This window comes from Daucus carota, chromosome 3, assembly GCF_001625215.2.
Source record: "Daucus carota subsp. sativus chromosome 3, DH1 v3.0, whole genome shotgun sequence".
NCBI classification, from domain to species: domain Eukaryota; kingdom Viridiplantae; phylum Streptophyta; class Magnoliopsida; order Apiales; family Apiaceae; genus Daucus; species Daucus carota.
In genome coordinates this window covers 7,213,003-7,234,739 of record NC_030383.2, presented here as the reverse complement: position 1 = coordinate 7,234,739, position 21,737 = coordinate 7,213,003, and the positions used below count along the sequence as shown (strand labels likewise).

At 35.6% G+C, this 21,737-nt stretch overlaps 1 long non-coding RNA gene across 3 annotated transcripts; it reads left to right on the top strand.

Annotated features, from left to right (window-relative positions):
- Positions 1-959: 959 nt before the first annotated feature.
- Positions 960-21,273, top strand: LOC108213751 (uncharacterized). Of its 3 annotated transcripts, XR_010290628.1 has the most exons (3): positions 960-1,120; positions 18,520-18,922; positions 20,960-21,273. It is a non-coding gene; the product is annotated as an uncharacterized LOC108213751 (long non-coding RNA). The 3 variants fall into 3 exon arrangements; XR_010290627.1 differs by lacking the exons at positions 960-1,120; positions 20,960-21,273 and adding an exon at positions 19,485-20,387 and having other exon boundaries at positions 17,839-18,922; XR_001805370.2 differs by lacking the exons at positions 960-1,120; positions 20,960-21,273 and adding an exon at positions 19,471-20,387 and having other exon boundaries at positions 17,839-18,922.
- The last annotated feature ends 464 nt before the right edge of the window (positions 21,274-21,737 follow it).

Sequence of the window (21,737 nt, the reverse complement as noted above, 5' to 3'; positions counted from 1 at the left end):
CGGATGAGAATGTGCGATTTTTCTCTCCTTTTTGTAAGAGCTAGCTTGGATTTATTAATAAAAGTCATCCGGGAATTGCATTTGTGATTGATAGCTCAAATGGATTTTTTGAAAAAGATGATGAACACAGAGCCAAAATCTATAGACTATTTGGTTTATTTTTTCTCATCTTGGTTATAAAGGTGTGTTAATCTATTTTATGTTTATTCGACTCGATCATTCTTGTAGATGTCGTATGGCTGTTATTTATTAAATTATCTCCTTCTTTTCAAAAAAAAAAAGCCACATTTGTAAACATGTGTTTTATTTCAATGATTGATTTCAAAATAACATGATTTAAGTGATGATTTCAAATTTTCATATTTATATTAATATTTGAAATCCAAATTCATATTTTTCCTTGCAAAAAAAAAAAACAAAGAAAGAAATCCAAATTCATATTTTCAAACAAGTTATTGTTTAAATTTAGAATTTTAAGCTAAATCTAGATTTTCAGACGGTCATACTATCTTAAAATACAAGTAGAAAAAATTATACAAACAACGAGACAGTGTGGGTATTAACTCTACCATCTTATATTTCGAGATAACCAGAAAATAATCATGTAACTTATATAAGATTGAAAATATTTTTTCTTATAAATATAGACATAATAAATACGAAAAAATAACTTAATTAATATAAAACATTTGTAAAATTACTATAATAATATATATTAAAAAATTAGATAAATTATACATATATATATTTATACTACCCATTTATAATATATATAAAAATTTGTAAAGGTTAAATCTCTAAGAGTATACATATTGGAGCGTTGAATAATACTTGCCAAATTTCAAAACATAAATTTTTTTTTTTATATATAAAAAATATGATAATAATAAAAATTAAATTAGAATAAGAATGAACTCCAAGCACGAATATAAGTTCAGACAAAAATAAAGCACGAATATACAAATTAGATTTTCTGATTGCTCAGCCAAACGGGCTCTTGGTCCTCGGTTGACACAAAAAATGGTGAGAGTTGGTATAAGCAGCAGGCCAGAAGCGTGACACATACAGCCTCGCCTCCTGCCCTGATGGAATCTTCCCGGTCATCAGCCACGCCAAGAATGTTGGTATCTTTTTCGCTCTTTGCGTAATTTTTGCTCAATTTTGTATTCTTAATTCAACATAGAAACTGTCATGTCATATTTGCTCTGCTCTTGAATACTAGGAAATTATTACTCGACAGTATTCAATCCTGCGGTAAATTTGCGTGTTCTTAGATTCTCTTAAATTCACTAGCATAAAATTGATTCGAAGCTTCTCTCAAACACGATGAGTAAATTGTTTCGTTGCCCTAGTGAAGGAGATTATGCTGGGATTATGAAAAATTAGGATTAAAATGACCCTGGAATTTTATACTTAAGTGTAATAGCCAGCTTTGCCTGCTGTTGCAAATTAGAATTTTACATCTCATGCCACTTAACCATGTTTAGGGTGTTATTGCCTTTGTTTCACGAAAATTAACTACTCAATACTATGTATCTGTGGTTGGACGCAATCCGCTAGCATTTTGGAGCTGCTTGTTTGCCAGATGTGCACACAGTATTTCCTTGCTCTTTTCCTTCAGTTGCTCTTGCTCTTGATTGAGTTATATTCACGACATTTATTAGGTTGATCTGATTTGCAGATTGCATATCAAACTTTTTACTTGTAGTTTGCAGTTCACATTTTCATGATAATAATTGACAAATTCAAAACTCAAGCAGACCTCTGGGCTCTGGCCCTTATGTGAGTTATATAGTCTGGAATGCGTCTGTCTTTTGTATATAAATCATTGTTAAAACGTGACAATTAGAGTAAGATCTTACAAATTCGTACAACCAGTTATCTTACTTGCAAATGTTTCAAAACAATAACAAATGAAACTATCCGAATCACATATTCTTGGCTTTGCTATTGTTTAATGCCGTGGAACAAATTTTATACCACTATGTGTTAATCTTTAGACTCAACTTCTTTTGATGAACTCTGAGAAAAGTTTTGTTTTCCTTTTAAGAGTAGATTGTAATCCCCCTCTCCCCCCACCCCAATATTGCCTTACACATCTGAACCAATTTTGTGTCCAACAAAATAATGTAGTTAATGTGTAAGGGTATTTTAGTCATGTTTACTTAATATACTATATGGAAAGGAAAGGAAGCTTGTAGTGTACATTATACTTCCCTGCGACGTGAAGTATGGACATTTCACTAGAGTTGTTGAAATAGAGAAATTCTAGTTTAGTCAATCCCATGTTTCAGCAACTTCATAAATTCATTGAAATATGGCGACAACCTTCAAATCTAATCCAGAAGAGGAAAGAGGAATTTTAAGCAAAAATATCCCCACTAAGAGCCTGTTTGGCTACGCATGAAGCTGTGGGCTGATACTGAATTTTGACTTTAGCTGTCTCTTGTTTAAAAAGTCAAGTGACTTAAAATTAGAAAAACAACTTAAAGCTAGAAATTGGTAGATTGTATTTTTTCGAAAATCTTACTTTATTTTTATAATTTTGAATGAAAAAAAGTTTATATCATCATTCAAATGAACAATCGATGAACTTATTATTTATTTACTTTTTTAATAAATGATAAGTGCCCCATAATATAAAAAGTTACCCCAAAATAAATACTAACTTAAAATTATTCCTTACTTATCATATAAAGTCATTTTAAGTCATAAGTCATTATTTTAAACTCACCCAAACAGGCTCTAAAAGAATACTTAAGTAGGTTGTGGCAACATGAATGGAGTCAAAATCCTACCATAACAGGATCCACATTCGTTCGCAGACCCTTTACAAGTTATTATCCGGATTTTAGCCCCTTTGAGCCAAACTCCCATAATTTTTTAGGCATGATATCATAAGATCCTCCATTGGGTATTCCTAATCCATTTTTCACATGCCATTAATCTAGTCTGAGCCTGATCAAACATAAGAAGTTGAATCTTACATGTGCAAAAAATCAAAGGAAATATGGATTCTCTTAGTTCATTGAAACTGAGGCAAAGGAATTTGGAGACAATTGATTGTTTTTGCCTTAATAAGCCAATGTTCGTTGGTCAGCGGATATGTGGATAATTAGAGTAGGTTAATTATTGGTCGGAGATTGTCAAGAGGGCCTTTTGTTTGTGAGCATCTGAGATTAGGGGTTGTACTATTTCACGTCATATAACATATTCTTCTGACGTAATTGCATTTTGCGCCTCACAATTTTCGTTCAAAAATCAATGTGTAGCAGAAGTTTAAAAAATGCAAATTGCATCCCATAACTTTCACCAACGAAGTCATTTAGCACCCCTTTTGTTAATTTTTCGTTAAATGGGGAAAAATGGGAATTTCTGTAATTTATTTATTAAAATTAAATAATTTTGAAACTTCAAAGTTATATGAATTAATTGAAATTTTTGGCATGATCTTTAAATATATATTAAAAAGCTATATCAAATTTAATTTAGATATTTTATCATTAAGACATTATAATTATATATTTTGTGTTATATGTAATTACTTGTTTTATTTTTATGTTAGACTTTTAAAGCTTAAAGATAAAAATATATATTAACATATATTTTTTTTTAAATCATGTAAAGTGCTGATTATCCAGTGTGTATTGGGGGAATTTTTTTATCATAAATATGTTTATATATATAATTTTTTTCATTCGAATTTAAAAGTCTAAAATACCCTCATGTTTTTATAGTTACAATCACCTTAAACAGAAATTTAATGGAAGGGATCCAAAATGATTGTGTGGGCCAAAATTATGGGTTGTAATTTGCATTTTATAACGTTCTGGGACACATCCTTTTTTGAACGAAAATAGTGGGGGTGTAAAAGTGCATTAAAAAAAAATCACCTATATTTTTGTCATATAGACCCTTAATACATATAATAGCTCATTGGGAACTGTTGTGATCATGTATTATTGAAATCAACTGATTGAGCAAATGAAGATAAATCTTTTAGAAGAAAAATATAAAGAATAAGGCCCTAAGTATTCAAATCAAGAAATTCTGAAAACAAAAGTGAAAGAAATTGACTATTTGTATTATATGAATTTTTGTGGAACAAACCTAGAGTTAGGAACCTAATAAAATTACCTAGAACAACCATATTGTATGACCTGTGTGGTCAATCAGTACCACTGAAAACTAAGCTCAAGCATTCCTAAATCCTACCTGATAAGATGGCGAGGAACAGAAGTGGAAATAAAATAGAGTTTATATAATTTATTATATAGTTTAATATGTTAGATATAATTGATGATTACTAATGTTCTTAAAGTTTGTTTTAGAACAGGAATCATCAGAGTTTAAGCTAGAAGCTGATCAGAGTTTAGCAAAGTCTGACAGAGTTTAATAAAGTCTGATCAGAGTTTACATAGTCAAGATCTATCAGAGTTTACACGTGGAAAGAGCTCAGAAGCGGATATACTTCAAGGAAGGATAGAAGCTGAGGAGTGATTTGCTGACTATGGAAACTAAACAGAAAACTGGAGCAATCTTTGATTGATAGATTTATTAGCTGATTTATAGGATATCAAATCAGAGATTGATTTTGTAACTGTGTCTATATAAACACAGATTAGGGTTACTCTATAGGAGTTGAGTTATCGAGTACATTATTAAGAACCCTAGCAGCTCTCAGTGATAGAATATAAATCACTGAGAGAGTTTTTGTAACCTTCAAAGCTTTGTGAATATAAGAGTTTATTGTTTCCAATTACTCATATTGTCTTACTGTTTTACAGATTGTGATCACTATATCATATTATATAGTGAATTAATAGGACCTAACAAGTGGTATCAGAGCCAGGTCTGTTAAGATTACTACAGTGAGATCTTAAACACAATCATGTCTGAAAAATCACAAGCTTCATCCTTTAGAGTCCCAACCCTTAAGGCATCTGAATATCCAGTCTGGAAAGAAAGAATGATCATATTCTTAGACTCTGTTGATCCAGAATACCTTGACCGGATTTATGATGGACCACATATGCCCACCAAGCTCTCTGTTGGGATTGCAGATGAACCTCAAAAGATGGTTCCAAAAGAAAAGAAAGATTATACTCCAGAGGACATCTCATCTATCAGTAAAGATGCAAAGGTGAAGCATCTGTTGCATAGTGCCCTTGATAATGCAATGTCTAATAGGGTGATTGGGTGCAAAACTGCTAAACAAATCTGGGATGCTCTGGAAACCAGATGTCAAGGAACTCAGGCCATTAAGAAAAACAGAAAAACAATCCTTACACAGGAGTATGAGCACTTTGACTCAAAATCTGGTGAGTCCCTGACAGATCTGTATGACAGATTTGTCAAACTGCTGAATGACTTATCTCTGGTGGACAAGGAATATGATCTTGAAGACTCAAACCTCAAATTCCTTCTAGCTCTTCCTGAAAAATGGGATTTGAAGGTCACTACAATAAGAGACAATCTTGATCTTGGAGAAATGTCTCTTGATGATGTTTATGGAAGACTGAAGACTCATGAACTTGAGATGGAACAGAGGAGCAAACGACATGGAGGAAAAACAAAGTCTGTTGCTCTGAAAGTTCAAGAGGAAGCTGCTAAGAGCAAGGGAAAAGCTCATGTCACAAAGTCTGACATTGAGACATCAAACTCTGATGACTCAAACTCTGATGTTTCCTCAGACTCTGAAGAAAGTGATGATGAGATGATGCAGTTAGCAGCATTGATGGTGAAGAGCTTCAAGAAGTTGGCCTACAAAAAGTTCAACAAAGGCAAAAGTTTTTCAAGGAAAGACAGAAACTCTGACAGAGTTTATGACAAGAAAAACTTTAAGAAGAATGAGGGCAAAGAAGGAAAAGCTGGGAAAGCTGACAAGTATACCTGTTTCAACTGTGGTGAAAAGGGACACTTTGCATCTGAATGCAAGAAAGCCAAGAAGGAAAAAGAAAAAGCCTTTATCACCAAGAAAGGAAACTGGACAGATACATCTGATTCAGAAGAAGAAGTCAATTATGCTCTAATGGCAAACACTGACAACAATACTGAATCTCCTGCTAAGGTACCTCACTCTACTCTTGCCTTTGATACTGAAGATATAACTGAGTTAAGATTGTTTCTTAAAACTTTACATATCAGCTTTAGAGATCAGACTTTAGAGAATGAAAGATTAAAATCTGAAACTCTGAGTGTAAAGAAAAGGAATGATTTTCTAGAAAAAGAATTAGTTCAAATGTTGGAAGTTCAAAAAGAAAGAGATGATGCTGTCATTGTCAAAGATGAATTATCAAAGAGGTATGCATCTCTTCAATCAGAACTTGCCAAGGAAAGAGAGATCATTAAAACATGGACTAATTCAGGCAAAACTACTCAGGATATCTTAGGTAGTGGAAACTGGAAGAAGGGACTAGGTTACACTGATAACACAGAAGCTGAGTCATCAAAAACAGAGTTTGTTAAAACTCAAAAACCTAAGGTTAAACCTGTTAAATTTGTTGTTGAATCCTCTGAGCCTAAACAATGTAGACCAAAATCAGAGATTAACAACAATTTAAAATCTGAAAAGCCCAAACAGGTTAACATAGGACTGATGACTCAGAAACAGCTTAAACATAAGCTTAAAGAGGTAAAGTCTGATGACAGAAACAAGGAGCCTAGGAAAAATAGAAATGGCAAAATTGGCATAGACAAGAGTAATAACTACATGCCTGTTCCAAATGCACCTAGGAAGACATGCCATAACTGTGGTAATACTAATCATCTTGCTAATTTTTGCAGGAAGAACAAGGACATTAACTCTTTACCTACAAAGTCTGGAGTTAGAAAAAGTAGTATTAGATATAAACCACAAGATCCTTGTTTTCATTGTGGTAGTTTATGGCATTCTATTTATACTTGCAAAGAATATCATAGTTTGTATTATGATTATTATCAATTGAAACCTTCTTTAAAGGTTAATAAAAACTCTGCAAGTACAAACTCTGTTTCCAGTACAAACTCTGTTGCAAAGTCTGTTAGCTCAAACTCTGATAATAATACCGCTGCAAAAGCTAACAAACTTAACAAGGCCAAGGGATCCAAGCAAGTCTGGGTCCTTAAAACTAACAACTAGTGGTCTTTATGATTGCAGGGCAACAGGAAGAATATCCTAGTCTTGGACAGTGGATGTTCAGGACACATGACTGGAAATAAGACCCTGCTGTCAGAGTTTGTGGAGAAGGCTGGCCCAAGTGTTTCTTATGGAGATGGCAACATAGGAAGGACTCTGGGATATGGCAACATCAATCTTGGAAATGTCATCATATCAAATGTAGCTCTTGTTCAAGGGCTGAAACACAATTTACTCTCTGTCAGTCAGATCTGTGACAGAGGATATCATGTTGATTTCTATGAAGAACACAGTGAGATAGTAAGCAAGTCAACAGGCAAAGTGGCAGTAACTGCTCACAGACATGGGAATATTTATGAAATCCACTTGCCTACAAACTCTGAAGGAAAAGCAATTTGCTTGTCTACAAGGATCTCTGCAGAAGAAAGTTGGAAATGGCACAAGAAGCTTTCACATCTAAATTTCAATTCCATAAATGAGCTTATAAAGAAAAAGCTTGAGAGAGGACTCCCTGAATCACTACTGACATCTGATGGATTGTGTGATTCATGTCAAAAAGCCAAGCAGAGAAAGACATCTTTCAAGAGTAAGACTGAATTCTCAATAAACAAACCATATCATCTTCTACATGTTGATCTATTTGGACCAGTCAATGTACCATCCATTGCAAGGAAGAAATATGCTCTTGTCATTGTTGATGAGTATACTAGATATACTTGGGTATATTTTCTTCACTCTAAAGATGAAACAGCCTTGCATCTGATGGATCATGTGACACAACTGGATCATGGATCTGAAGACAAAGTGAAGATCATTAGAAGTGATAATGGAACTGAGTTTAGAAATTCAACAATGGAAGAGTTCTGCAAAGAAAGAGGTGTAGTACAACAGTTCTCTGCACCTGGTACACCACAGCAAAATGGTGTAGTTGAAAGGAAAAACAGAACTCTTATAGAAGCTGCCAGAACTATGCTTGATGAGGCTAAATTGCCTACTTATTTCTGGGCAGAAGCTGTTCAAACAGCTTGTTTCACTCAAAATGCAACCTTGATTAATAAGCATGGCAAAACCCCATATGAGATGGTGAAGAAAAAGAAGCCAAATCTGAAGTATTTTCATATATTTGGGTGCAAATGCTTTGTATTGAAGACTCATCCAGAACAGCTTACCAAGTTTGATTTAAAAGCTGATGAAGGTATTTTTGTAGGTTATCCTCTGATAACAAAAGCCTTCAGAGTCTATAATCTGAGAACCAAGGTCATCATGGAATCCATACATGTGTCATTTGATGACAAAAGAATTATGGGCTTAGCAGATATGGATGATCATGAAGAACTGCATTTTGAAAATGAAGAAATATCCTCTGATTCAACAAACTCTGATGAACAGTCAAACTCTGACTGTGAACAAAACACAGCAAACTCTGGTGAAAATTCACAAGTTCATGATGATGAAGCACTTGCTGAGGGGGAGCATCAAAATGTTTCAGACTCTACTCAAGACTCATCAGAGAATGCTAACTCAAACTCATCAGAGAATACTGATTCAAACTCTGATAGCACAATTGCAGGAAGAGCTACAGAGAATAATCAGCAGAATCAGGAGAGCATGGATCAAGGGGGAGGATCCAATGATGAAAATGGTCAACTTCCACATGCAAGGAAGTGGACAAAATCTCATACACCTGATTTGATTATTGGAAATCCAGAAGCAGGTGTACAAACAAGGACAGCTACAGCCAATGAGTGTCTACATCATTGCTTTCTGTCACAAACAGAACCCAAAAAGGTGGAGGAAGCTCTTCAAGATCCTGATTGGATTCAAGCAATGCAAGAAGAGTTAAATGAATTTGAAAGAAATAAAGTCTGGACCCTAGTGCCAAGACCTAAAGACAGATCCATAGTTGGTGCAAAATGGGTGTTCAGAAACAAAACATCCAGACTATGTCTACAGGTTAGACAAAGCACTTTATGGACTAAAGCAGGCTCCAAGGGCATGGTATGAAACTCTAGCTCAATTTCTTCTTGAAAGTGGATTTACTAGAGGTACCATAGATAAAACTCTGTTTTATTTGAATCATGGTAATGATCTGCTTTTAGTTCAAATCTATGTTGATGACATTATTTTTGGCTCCACTAATGCTAAACTCTGTCAAAGATTTGCCAAGCTCATGCAGTCTAGGTACCAAATGAGCATGATGGGGGAACTCAGTTATTTTCTGGGTTTACAAGTTGAACAGACTGAAGATGGGATTTTTATAAATCAAGCCAAGTATACCAGAAATCTGTTAAAGAAATTTGGTATGCAAGACAGTTCTGCTGCAACTACCCCTATGGCAACAGCAACAAAATTAGACAAAGATACTGGTGCATCAGTGGATATCACAAACTATAGAGGAATGATTGGATCTTTGCTTTATCTGACTGCAAGTAGACCAGACATTATGTATGCCACATGTCTATGTGCAAGATTTCAGGCAGATCCAAGAGAGCCTCATCTGATTGCAGTAAAGAGGATATTCAGATATCTCAAAGGAACCACATCATTGGGATTATGGTATCCTAGAGAATCAGACTTTAGTCTAATTGGATACTCTGATGCAGATTTTGCAGGTTGCAAAATTGACAGGAAAAGCACAAGTGGGAGTTGTCAATTTCTGGGTGGAAGACTAGTTTCTTGGTACAGTAAGAAGCAGAAGTCCATCTCAACATCAACAGCAGAATCAGAGTATATTGCTGCAGGCAGCTGTTGTGCTCAAATTCTTTGGATGAAGAATCAACTGTTGGACTATGGGTTATCCTTCTCTAAAATTCCTATTTATTGTGATAACCAAAGTGCTATTGCTATGACAGGAAATCCAGTTCAACATTCTCTGACAAAGCACATCAGTATAAGATATCATTTTATAAGGGAGCATGTGGAGGAAGGAACCATTGAACTTCACTTTGTTCCTACTGAACAGCAGCTAGCAGACATTTTCACCAAGCCATTAAGTGAAGCAACTTTTACTAGGCTGGTGAATGAGCTGGGAATGATATCAGGAACTGAGTAAACATATTGGTTAGATCTTTAAAATTTAAATTGTCAAATTTACCATATGTATCACTCACATCTGCCATGATATACTCTGATTGTTAATATCTAATGACATTCTCTGATGATATACTCTGTGTGTTATACTCTGATGATATTCTCTGATCGTCATTCTCTGACAATATTCTCTGATGTTTGTAAACTTTGAATCTTGATTAATAATCTCATTTTTATTTCTCTGAGAAAACAAACCTGTGAAGATACTATGAAGCATGATATGAATTAGTAATCCTGAATCTCAGTTCAGTTCTTTAATCTTGATCTCAATTTTGTGCTACTACTTTACACTATATGCATGTTGATATCATTGAGACTCTATTACTTCACATATCTTAATTATAAGTGAGACTGACTAATTTGCATTCTCTCTCAGAAAATTAGACAGTGTTTATAAACTCTGATGCTAGATAAAAACCCCTGCAAATAAGCATAGTACTCCTTTGAGATCTTAGATGTCTATATGACAGTGACTGGAAAGACCCAAACACTTACTGGTATTAAGTAATTGCCAAGATTTTACAATCTATGGTGACCAGTCACAATCTCTGATTACTGGAGAAATACTGTTGCCAAATAATATTTAAAGGTCGTGATTCATTTACACTGAAAAGCGTCCTTGAAAAAAAAAAAAAAAAAAAAGGGGGGGGTTAGGTTATTTCATATATTTCTTCATCAGAGTATGCCAAATTGTCTATGTCTTGAGAGTTTAAATAAATTATTCTTGTCTACCTTATAATTACGAAATTGTGAAATTCTCTAGTCTCTGTTTTAATATGTTAATCACACACATTATTTCACAAGCACATTCTTGAGCTATGGATTTAATGACAAACTCTGATTTATTGATGAATATTCTGAAAATCATGTCTTTATTCTGAGGTATTTGGAATTTACTCTATTTAATGTAAATCTCAGAGTTTAAAATTTGAAGAATTTGATCTTGATTTTCTAAACTCTTATACATTACAGGAGTTCAAATATTCAGAGAATATGAAAGGAGTATTTCAAACGGGTGTATTGTTAGTGGGCTTACATGAAAAACATTTTAATAGGAGAACGTGTAATCAGCATTTATAACTGCACTGTTTTACTGCGCTCATAATGATTACTTTCTTTTCTCCATGCCACTAACTCTCATCCACAAGTTAAAATCTGACAGGTGTCCGAGTGAACAAAGAGTCATGCGTGTACAACTACACAAAATCTGAAGGGTTTATCACATCAGATTTTAATTCTCATCATTCACTTATACACTTATTCACTTATACTCTTACACATACTCTCTCAACAAACTCTTCTCTCTGACATTCAAATTTTCTCACACACACTTCCTCAAACACCTTCTTTCTTAAACTCTGTTCTAATGGCCACTACAGCATTCATCTTTGCAGGTGTGGAATTTGTCACCAATAACCATGCTGCTATTCTAAACACTGCCGACGCTCCAAGGGATTACCACCCTATGCAGCAATTTCTGGCACAGAGTGCCATTGCTACCGCTCTCACAGCTCCTGCCAGACTTTCAGGCAGCCAGATCATAAACTTCTGGAGGACGGGTAAGTATGACAATGGTGGTGATGAGGGATCACCATCGATTGTGTTCTCGTATGAAGGGGAGGAGTATTTTGTTACTCCAGCCACAGTCAGAACTGCTTTCAATTTGCCAGAGCTCGACACTGCTTATGTCACAAATGGAGATGCAAATCTGAGAACTATGATGATTGATTTGGGCTACAGTGAATCGCTTGACAAATTGGGACAACTAAAGCGCCCAGGGCTCAGAAGAGAATGGAGTTTCTTTTTCGACTGCATCACCAGGGCATTTCAAAAGAAGTCTACAAACTGGGATGCCATTCCAATGGACATGCTGCAGATTGGGTATTCTCTGCTCTACTCTACTAATTTTGATTTTGGTAGATTAGTTCTTAGAAACATTGGTGAGAGAATGCATGAGAATAGAAAAGTAATATATTTCTCAAGATTCTGTCAGTTATTGTTTAATGAAACTGTTGGTGAGGTAGATTTTGGTGTTGATGATGAAATCCAGCCATTCAGGCTTCATAAAAGAGTATTTAAGGACCTCATCTCCAAGGATGAGAAGTATCCAATTCAAAGACCTCTTTTAATTCCAGCTCAAGTTAGAGCTAGGATGGATGTGCTCCCAGTACACCAACAACCACAACCACAACAGCCTCAACCTCCAGTCTCTACTACCATCCCCAAACAACCCAGAACTTCTGCATCCAAGACCAAAAGGGCTGCAAAGTCTGATGCAGCCCCCTCTACTGCCAAAAGAACAAGAACCTCTGTTACTACACCAAACTCTGATGTGCCAACAAACTCTGCTGTAGCAACAAACGCTGATGAGCCAGTAAACTCTGAGGCTCACTTAAACTCTGATACTCCAAACTCTGAGATCCCCGTGAACACTGAAGCTGCTTCTCCTCCAAAGCAGAAGAAACGAAGAAGACTTGTTGCAGCATATGACTTTGATGATCTTGAACCTGCACAAGATGTAAACTCTGAACCTACACCTACCACAACCAATGAACCTGCACAGCCCAGTCCTCAACAAAAACCAGCTAGATTCAAAAGAAGGGCACACAAGCCAAAGAGGGCCAAAATTCCAGAATCTGAAATTACTGATTTCACTATCCAAGAAGAGCAAGCACCATCAAGCCAAATTCCTGATGATCCTTCTCAACCTCTGATGGTGGAACCTCTTCAAGCTGTTCCTATCACTGATGCCACATCATCATCTCCTACATCTCCCAAGGTAGATGAAGAGATCAAGTGTGATGAACCAGTTACTGCTGAAGCTGGGGCAAATTTGTCTGATTCTCAAACTCCATTATCTGATCATGGTCCAATTCCTCAATCTCCAATGAAAATTCCTGAGGATGCCATTGTTCATGATACAGCTCCAGAGAACTACAGGTCTGATGTAGTTGAGGAAACTGACAAAGTAGCAGTGGAAACTTTACAATCTCTTGCTCAGACTGGTGAAGAGCCTATCAAATCACAGTCTGAAGCTCAAGAAAAATCTGCTCAGGAAAATGTGGAAAAAGTTGCTGATCCTGTTCCTGAAGATGAAAAAGCAAACTCTGATACTGAGGATGATGCCAGTTCAGATACTGACAAGGATGAAAATGATGGAGCTCCTCTGACACAACAGAAATGGGAGTCTACTAGCCAGTTCAATGCCAGGCTACAAACTCTGAATACAGCCTCTGAGCCACTCCCAAGGGATCTTCAGGTTGATCCACCAAATGAAGTCTGGGATAAACTCTGGTTGAGCCACCAGCATTCCTTGGAAACACCTAAAGCTGAAGAGTTCTTATCTATGGCAGAAAAGAAAATTACAAACTCTGATGTTATGTCAAGCCTCAAGGGCACAATTCTATATCTGAAGACATTTCATCCTGCTCATGCCCAGACATCTAAATCTATAGATAGTCTAAGAACAGAGGTGGCAAGTGTCAAGGAGACAAATGAACTGGAAAAGAAGAGGACCATCAATCCTATGAAAGAAAGTGTACAGAAGCTGGTCACTACAAATGAATCCCTGGACAAAAGAATGACCTTGATTGAATCCAATCAAGAAAAGATGGCAAAGCAGCTTGAAGCTATCCAAACTTCACTTTCTCTGATCACATCCATTCTGATTCCTGATGAGGATGATGTCAAAAAGGGGGAGAGAGTAGCTCAAGTCAAATGCAAGTCTACTACTCAACCTCTGAAAAGGAAGAAAAAGGATGATGATGATGATGCTGATGATTTTACAAAGCACAAAAGATTTCAAGCAGGGACTGGTGGAAGAGTTTCAAACTCTGACAGTCAGAAACAATCTAAGCAAAGCACAAAGTCTGGTCCAACTCACAACATCACATCTGGATCTAAGCAAAGACCAGTGACTGGATCAGACAAACCCATGACTGATGAAGAGCTTGCTAGATTGATTTTTGAACAAGAAAATCCAGAAGCAAATTTGGATTTGGAGTTGATTGCTGCAGAGGAAGAAGAGCTGAAAAAGGAACATATTGAAGCCATAAACTCTGGAAAGATCCAAAAGCCTGCAAAGTCAACTACCAAGCCAAAAGAAAAAGGAATACTGATCAAGGAAGCTACTGTTGCTGATCAGAGTTTACCAATCAAGAAGGTATACTCCAAAGATGAATACACCTCCAAGGGTAAAAGCAAAGTAGATGAAAATCTGGAGAAAGGCTGGGAAAAGAAGAAGTCTACAACCTCTGACAAGGATCAAGTTGTGAAGGAAAAGAAAACAGAAGCTGCAATCTCTGACAAAGCTCATGTTGCAGAACCTCAAAAAGAGAGATTGACCTCTGACACAGCTCAAGTCAATAAGGAAGCAAAGAAAGACACAGTCTCTGACATAGCTCAAGTTGTGTTCAAACCAACAACTACTCCACTGGCTGGATTTGCAAAGCCTACTTTGATGACTGAAATAAGTTTTGAAAAAGGCTCAATCAAACCATTTTCTCATCAAAAGGCAGGAAGAGATAAAGGAGGGCTGGGATCCAAGTATGAAAAATTTGATCAGAGTATAGGATCAAGACCAGATGACCCCTCATCTCTCTGTGCTCCCAAGACTGGAGTATTGCAAGACAAAATGGACAAGCTTGATTCAGTCCAGTTGGTAAAGAATGACAGAGGAGATAATATCCTTATCTACTTCATGTCTGATGGAACAGTGTTTAGAGTACTTGAAGCAGATCTATATGCTAAACACTGGGAAGAATTGAGATATGTATCATACATATTTCAAGTGAAGAACAAGTCAGGACAACACATCTCCAACCTGCTAAAAGATCAAATCAGAAGGAAGATGGGGATTACAGGAAACAAAAATGCTGGACCTTTCATTCCCAAATATCTCAATCATAAAGGACAGCTGGTGGAGATGAAGAAAAATTCAGCAAAGATTGAAACAATAGGTGGAATCAGAACTCTTGCATTTAATGAAGAGTCTGATAAAGCTTACAATATCAGGCTGGATAGGGACTTGAAGAAGAACAAGATATATGATCTCAGAGCTGCAATTTATCAAACTGGAGTTTCAGATCCAGAGTTAAGAGAGATCAAGAGACAAATGATTACAGTGCTTGAAGATGCTGAAAAAGAACTCATCAGAGAGTATCTAAAGACAGCAAATGGTGTCTATGCAGCTAAGGAGTAAAGTATCTGTAAGTTTTAAAAGTTTTCTGTTATATAGTTAAACTCTGTTGCATTTGACTTAAATGTTTTGACATCATCAATTATCTGTTAACTTGCACATAATTTATTTATGCACAAGTTGGGGGAGATTGTTAGATATAATTGATGATTACTAATGTTCTTAAAGTTTGTTTTAGAACAGGAATCATCAGAGTTTAAGCTAGAAGCTGATCAGAGTTTAGCAAAGTCTGACAGAGTTTAATAAAGTCTGATCAGAGTTTACATAGTCAAGATCTATCAGAGTTTACACGTGGAAAGAGCTCAGAAGCGGATATACTTCAAGGAAGGATAGAAGCTGAGGAGTGATTTGCTGACTATGGAAACTAAACAGAAAACTGGAGCAATCTTTGATTGATAGATTTATTAGCTGATTTATAGGATATCAAATCAGAGATTGATTTTGTAACTGTGTCTATATAAACACAGATTAGGGTTACTCTATAGGAGTTGAGTTATCGAGTACATTATTAAGAACCCTAGCAGCTCTCAGTGATAGAATATAAATCACTGAGAGAGTTTTTGTAACCTTCAAAGCTTTGTGAATATAAGAGTTTATTGTTTCCAATTACTCATATTGTCTTACTGTTTTACAGATTGTGATCACTATATCATATTATATAGTGAATTAATAGGACCTAACATAATATTCAAAAGATATGTATGATTGTGTAGGCTCTATATACTATTTATCAAAGACCTTGTTGTTGATCGGCCCTAGTGGTCAGCATCTACACATTATTTTGCACCTCTGTTCAATTAAACTTGGTTGCTGAAATAATATTGAAGTATATAATTGAGTCTTTTTGTGATCCATGTTCTCCCTTCTCTCTGGAAACCCTTGGGATATAGTAAATAATTGCTGTTAATCACCCAAGCGAATCTTGCTCTTATTTTTATTTCTTCTTATCAAAGAAACCACTGCAATAAGTGCTTTGCAATTCTGTCTTTCGTCAAATTAGTATGAGATCTGAGGTTACCCTATCAGTTTGTTAATGGTTGACAGTTCTTGAAATTTGAGCCTAAGAAGGTAGTATTGTTCACCGGAGTTCATGTTCATTTGGTTACTATCCAATGGAGTCACTGTTCATGGGCCGTCATTTTTGTTGAGGTTGGAGTTACCATTTACAACAGAAAAAAATTCCACTAGGGAGAGGAATTAGATTCAAGAAAAGAAGGGGGTGAGTTAAAAATTAGCATCTAGAGCCGCTGCTATCATCAACTGCCGTTGTGGTTATAATAACAGTTGTAAAACTAATTTTTTTAAAAAAATATTTGGAAAAACTATAATTTACCTTTAAGATTTTGGATTTTCAAGAAGAAACCCTGAACTCGTAGAAACTAAAATTAAGGTTCTGAAGCTTCAGATTTCAGAATTCAGACCCTTGATTTCCTAAGACTGCAACTAGTCATCAAAGTTTTAGAAATTAATAAATCGGTCCCTGGACTTCAGAATTTTGACAGTTCAGACTCGTCAACTTTCGTATCGGGACCATGGTTGTTATGTCGGTAAGTCGAGTCGAGTCGACCGGAGTGTCCGGCAAGTCGAGTCGTGATTAGTCGTAGACTAGTCAACACTAGTCGACAAAGTATAAAATTAGTAATTTTATATATATCTACATATTCTACACTTCTACACACAATTGACTGCACAAATAGGATTATAGGAAGCAAAGTAAACTAAGACAGAGATCATAATTAGGGTCAGTTGGGTCAGTTGTGTCCTCCATTTTCTGTTATCCTGGAACATTGAACAAAAAACAAAAAACAAGTGTATTAATTCCAGTATCTGTTCTATAAGTGTGTGTGTATAATTGTGTGTAATATATATTGTTTGACTATGTGTATTTATACATACAACTATTCTGTGTGTATATACATATATGACTCAGTGAGTCTGTGTATATATATGTGTTATGTATGTATATATGAGTGTGGGTACTCTGGTTTTACAAATAATATGAAGCATACCTGTGAAAATTTGGAGTTAGAGGCCACTGGAGGCGAATTAGGGCGACTGGAGGCCGATTGGATGGTTTTTTTTTTGCAAATCTGGGCTTTTTTTGCAAATCTGGAACCAGTCGGGCGACTGGGTCGACCAGTCGGGTCGACAAGTCGACCCAGTCGACCAGTCATGAACCAGTCGAGCGAAATACTTACAAACAGCCAGTCGAGGAGGCCAGTCGACCGTCCTCCACCGACTGCTCGACTAGTCGTCGACTAGTCGCGACTAGTCAAGCGACGTAACAACCATGATCGGGACAATTCTACCCTCGAATTTTAGAAATTCATGTCTACATACATAAAAGCTGAAATAAGAAAATGAAAGATAATATAATTTATTTGAAAATAAATGTGATTTTCTTGCATTATGAAGTTATTTTGTTATCGTTAATGCAAGTTGGATAAAGCACAAACAAGCAAGTTGTGTAAATATGAGCTTACTTTACATGGGTTGGATAAAGCACAAACAAGAAAAAATTACTAGCGTAAATCTACAAAGTGAATAATAAAAATGAATTTAGTATAAATCTACAAATCTTAACCTAGCACAAGTGTATTTAATTTATTTGATTCTCTTACAATATCTACTAACTTCCTCCAACCCTGCTAGCGAATTTTGTCCAAGTACTCTATTGTTTACCTTAAGTCCTAATTTTTCTATCCAGGTGACAATTGGTATCATTAAGGCACCATATTATGCTGATGATGATGTGTTTGTGTGTATACATATATGCAAGCTGTAATTCTTAACGGTGATAAATTATAATAGCATTGCTGCGGATTATCTATTCAAAGATTGGGTAACTTACGCGGTTATGTTGCCTGGTTGATTAAGAAATTTGCATTACATGCAGTGTCAGAAAACATTAATCAGTGACAGTTAATGTAATATATATTATATGCATGCACTGTGTCGGATCGCATAATGCTACTAGTTGCTGAAGGTCTGCAGTTACCTGTGCAGGGAATAGTTATACCTAATTGACTTATTATTTGAATGTGTTGCCAAAGTGAATTAATTATCCTTAAAAAGTTTTGAGATTTTCTGATTGCTCAGCTGTTGACATTTTCAGTAGCTGGGATGTGGTTATTGTGTAAACACAGTAGAAAGTACAATAACTACTGATAAATAATATTTTGTGTACGGGAGGGCTGCACAGAGCACAACAGGTCCTGTTACAGTATCAGTTCTTAGTTCACTGGTATCATGTATTAGATCCCCGGCAATCTGTCTAATCAAGGAAATGTTGGGAATGCTACAGAAATGAGTGGTCACCGTCAACAAGCTCAAGTTGATGGTGAAGGAAGAAGAGAACTGTAGTCCAAGGACTAAGAAGGGAGTGGAGCAGTACCCAAGGGTAGAGGACATGCTGGGCCAGATTGCATGGGGCTGGGTTCAATGTTGATGGTAGAAGTTCATAAGAATGACTATCCTCTACTGGAACTATGGGGGTGAAAGACTTTTAAAAGTTGCAGGTATATTGTTTAGTCCTTTTTATTCGAGATTTTTTCATTACTCTGTATATTTGTGTTATTTATTTTGTACAGAATATTAACTGAGTAATTGCTTAAAACTATTTCAATACCTATTATACGTGTTCATTACCTCCCAATGTTGAGCGAAATTTTCTGGTGTCAGATATCAAATATCCATAACCATTTGCTTACGACTTCTGTAATTTTACAAAGAGAAGATGTATAAATACTAATGGGAAAGCGAATATAAATACTAATCGGAAAGAGAATAGAACTAGTCTAGGTTCTGGCCCATTATTTGTTAAAGGTGTATATTTCCATTTTCTATATAAAATAACTCCCCAACTCCTGTTACCGGTTATATAGGGGTGATGCTAAGAGCTGAATGACTTTAGATGGTATTAGGTAAAGTTAGTAACGGCTTTGTATCTGGCCTATTGGTACGGGAGCTCTTTGCACCGGATACTATCGCCTCTCACCATTTTCCAAGCAACATTCTACTTTTTTATAACAAATCATTTTCCTAAAAAAACCCCCGGTCTGAACAGGTTTATTCGTCCAGGACTAGACGGTGGTCTGATCACCATGCCATGGTCAGTCAAATTGGAGATCTTTTTCAGGGCGGGATCGTGAAAAATCAGAAAGGACTGAATTCTATTTGTTTTGGTTTCCCCTTTCAGCAATAATTAGACTTGGTAATGTTGGTGTAGTCACGTAACTTGGTGAAGAGTTCTGTTTATTTTTGAAGTACTAGTTCTATTTCAACTGCACAGATAGTAATAGTATCATTTTCCTAGCTATATGTTTCTTACATGAGTAGAGATCTGAGAGAACTGAATGTTTAGCTTCTTATGTTGCTATGTTATATGAATGGGTGTTTCAGTGTCAAATTTTGGACCTCTTTGATGCTGGAGATAATAGTGATCCATACTTACGAAATTTTTTATGTTATGATTTCATTATTGCCTTCATTCTTATGAGTTATGGCATGTTTATGTGTTTGAGCTGAGTTGTCTTGTTTATGTAGTAATCACTTTATGGTTTTGGTCCATATCGGCCCCATTCTGGTCCATTCCATGTCGTTCCAAAGACTAAACATAACCTGTCCTCTCTACAGTTCATTGAGATATGTGATCCCGCTCTTTGGTCCGTTCTAATATTGAACTTTGTGTATCCTTCGCACTATAGAAGTTAGAATAGTTCAAAATTGCGACAATCTAATATTTGCTGAATCCCCCGTTACCGAAATTGCTACCCGGGGATCTGGTAGCAAGTAAGAAAGGAAGTTCTTCCATACATCTTAATTCTCTAAACCAACAACACTACTGTATAATCTGGTATTTCAAAGGCATATGTATGTGTACACGGTACTGGTTCAAAGCTATATGAACTGAAATTGAACAATTTAAACTGTAACAAGTGCCTTACTACATGTTATATACTTTATATACATTGACAATGACTATACTCAGCAGTGCTATAGCTTTATCTCAATTATTATGAATATGCACACACATGCTACACTACAACAGTTTGATTTGCCAATGTTTACATCACTTCAGGTATTTATGTCATGTTATAATAGCTGCACCTTTTCCAGTGATGAATATATTTTGAATGGTTTTATGTATATTATTTAAAATATAATAGAGTGATTCTGTCTCGGGGAGATGATCATGTTTATGTATGTCTGTGTTACAATATTATACTAATATGCCCTGGTATTCTGGATATATTTTTAGCAATAACAGTGCCATGTTTAACACCCACATTTCTGGCAGGTGTCATTTTTACCCTTTTTTTTCTCCAAGCTAGCAAGTTAACTATGATATGGACATCAATTGTTTGTCCTGGAATCTTTTGTCCTGACTTGTATACTGGTGCAGTTTATCTGACAGCAGCATTATCTGTGACATTTGAAACTGAGAGACTTATTATTGCTTTTAGATTTATGTTAGATCCATCATGGACTTGTGTATTTGCAAAATTGACAATCTGGAAATTATGTTTAAAGAGTTTGGTTGGTGAATGGAACAGAGGCATTGGATTATTGTGAAGAAAAGATAAGAAGTGAGATGATCCAGAGACAAAGTAAAAGGTAAACAGGGATAATTCTGAAGATTCTCCGAAACATACTTTGTTTTATATACTGAATGCTCCCCACTAGTGCTTGGCTTATTGGCTACTTCCTGGTAGAATAATCTTTTCCCTGCATAAACCAAGTAGATATATAGTGTCAATCGATTGAACTCTCGACGACAAATATATTAAAACATATCTGCATGTACGTGTTTAGAATAATTTCGAGAGCGTTGTAGGAGCCACAAGTAAATGATTTAAGATTTCAAATGAAAAGAATTATTGAAATCCAATTATACTCTGATTTTTCAACTTCTACAGACCTTTTGGGGGGTTTGTCTGGACGATGTTACTCTTATAAGTTATGGCATTCTACCTTTCGATAGAATAGCCATACAAGATGATTATGATTTTTTATAATTTTTTTTCTGAATAAAAATATTAATTTTTTTATTCAGAAAACATATTTTAAAATACTATTCGTAGTCTCGTAGATATTTGGTCAAAACTGCATTAAATCAAACAAAATATGTCCGACATATCTTACGTAGGCAGATTTTCAGCAATTTCAGGACCAAACATAAATATTGAGTTTATTCTATAATCTCCGTATTTCTATCCGATTCGACAGAAATTCAAATGTCCCGTATGTACTAGATCTATTAGCACAGAGTCACATGATAATCTACTAGCAATCCAGGTTGTTCAGCTTACAGTCCTAGCATCACCATTTTTA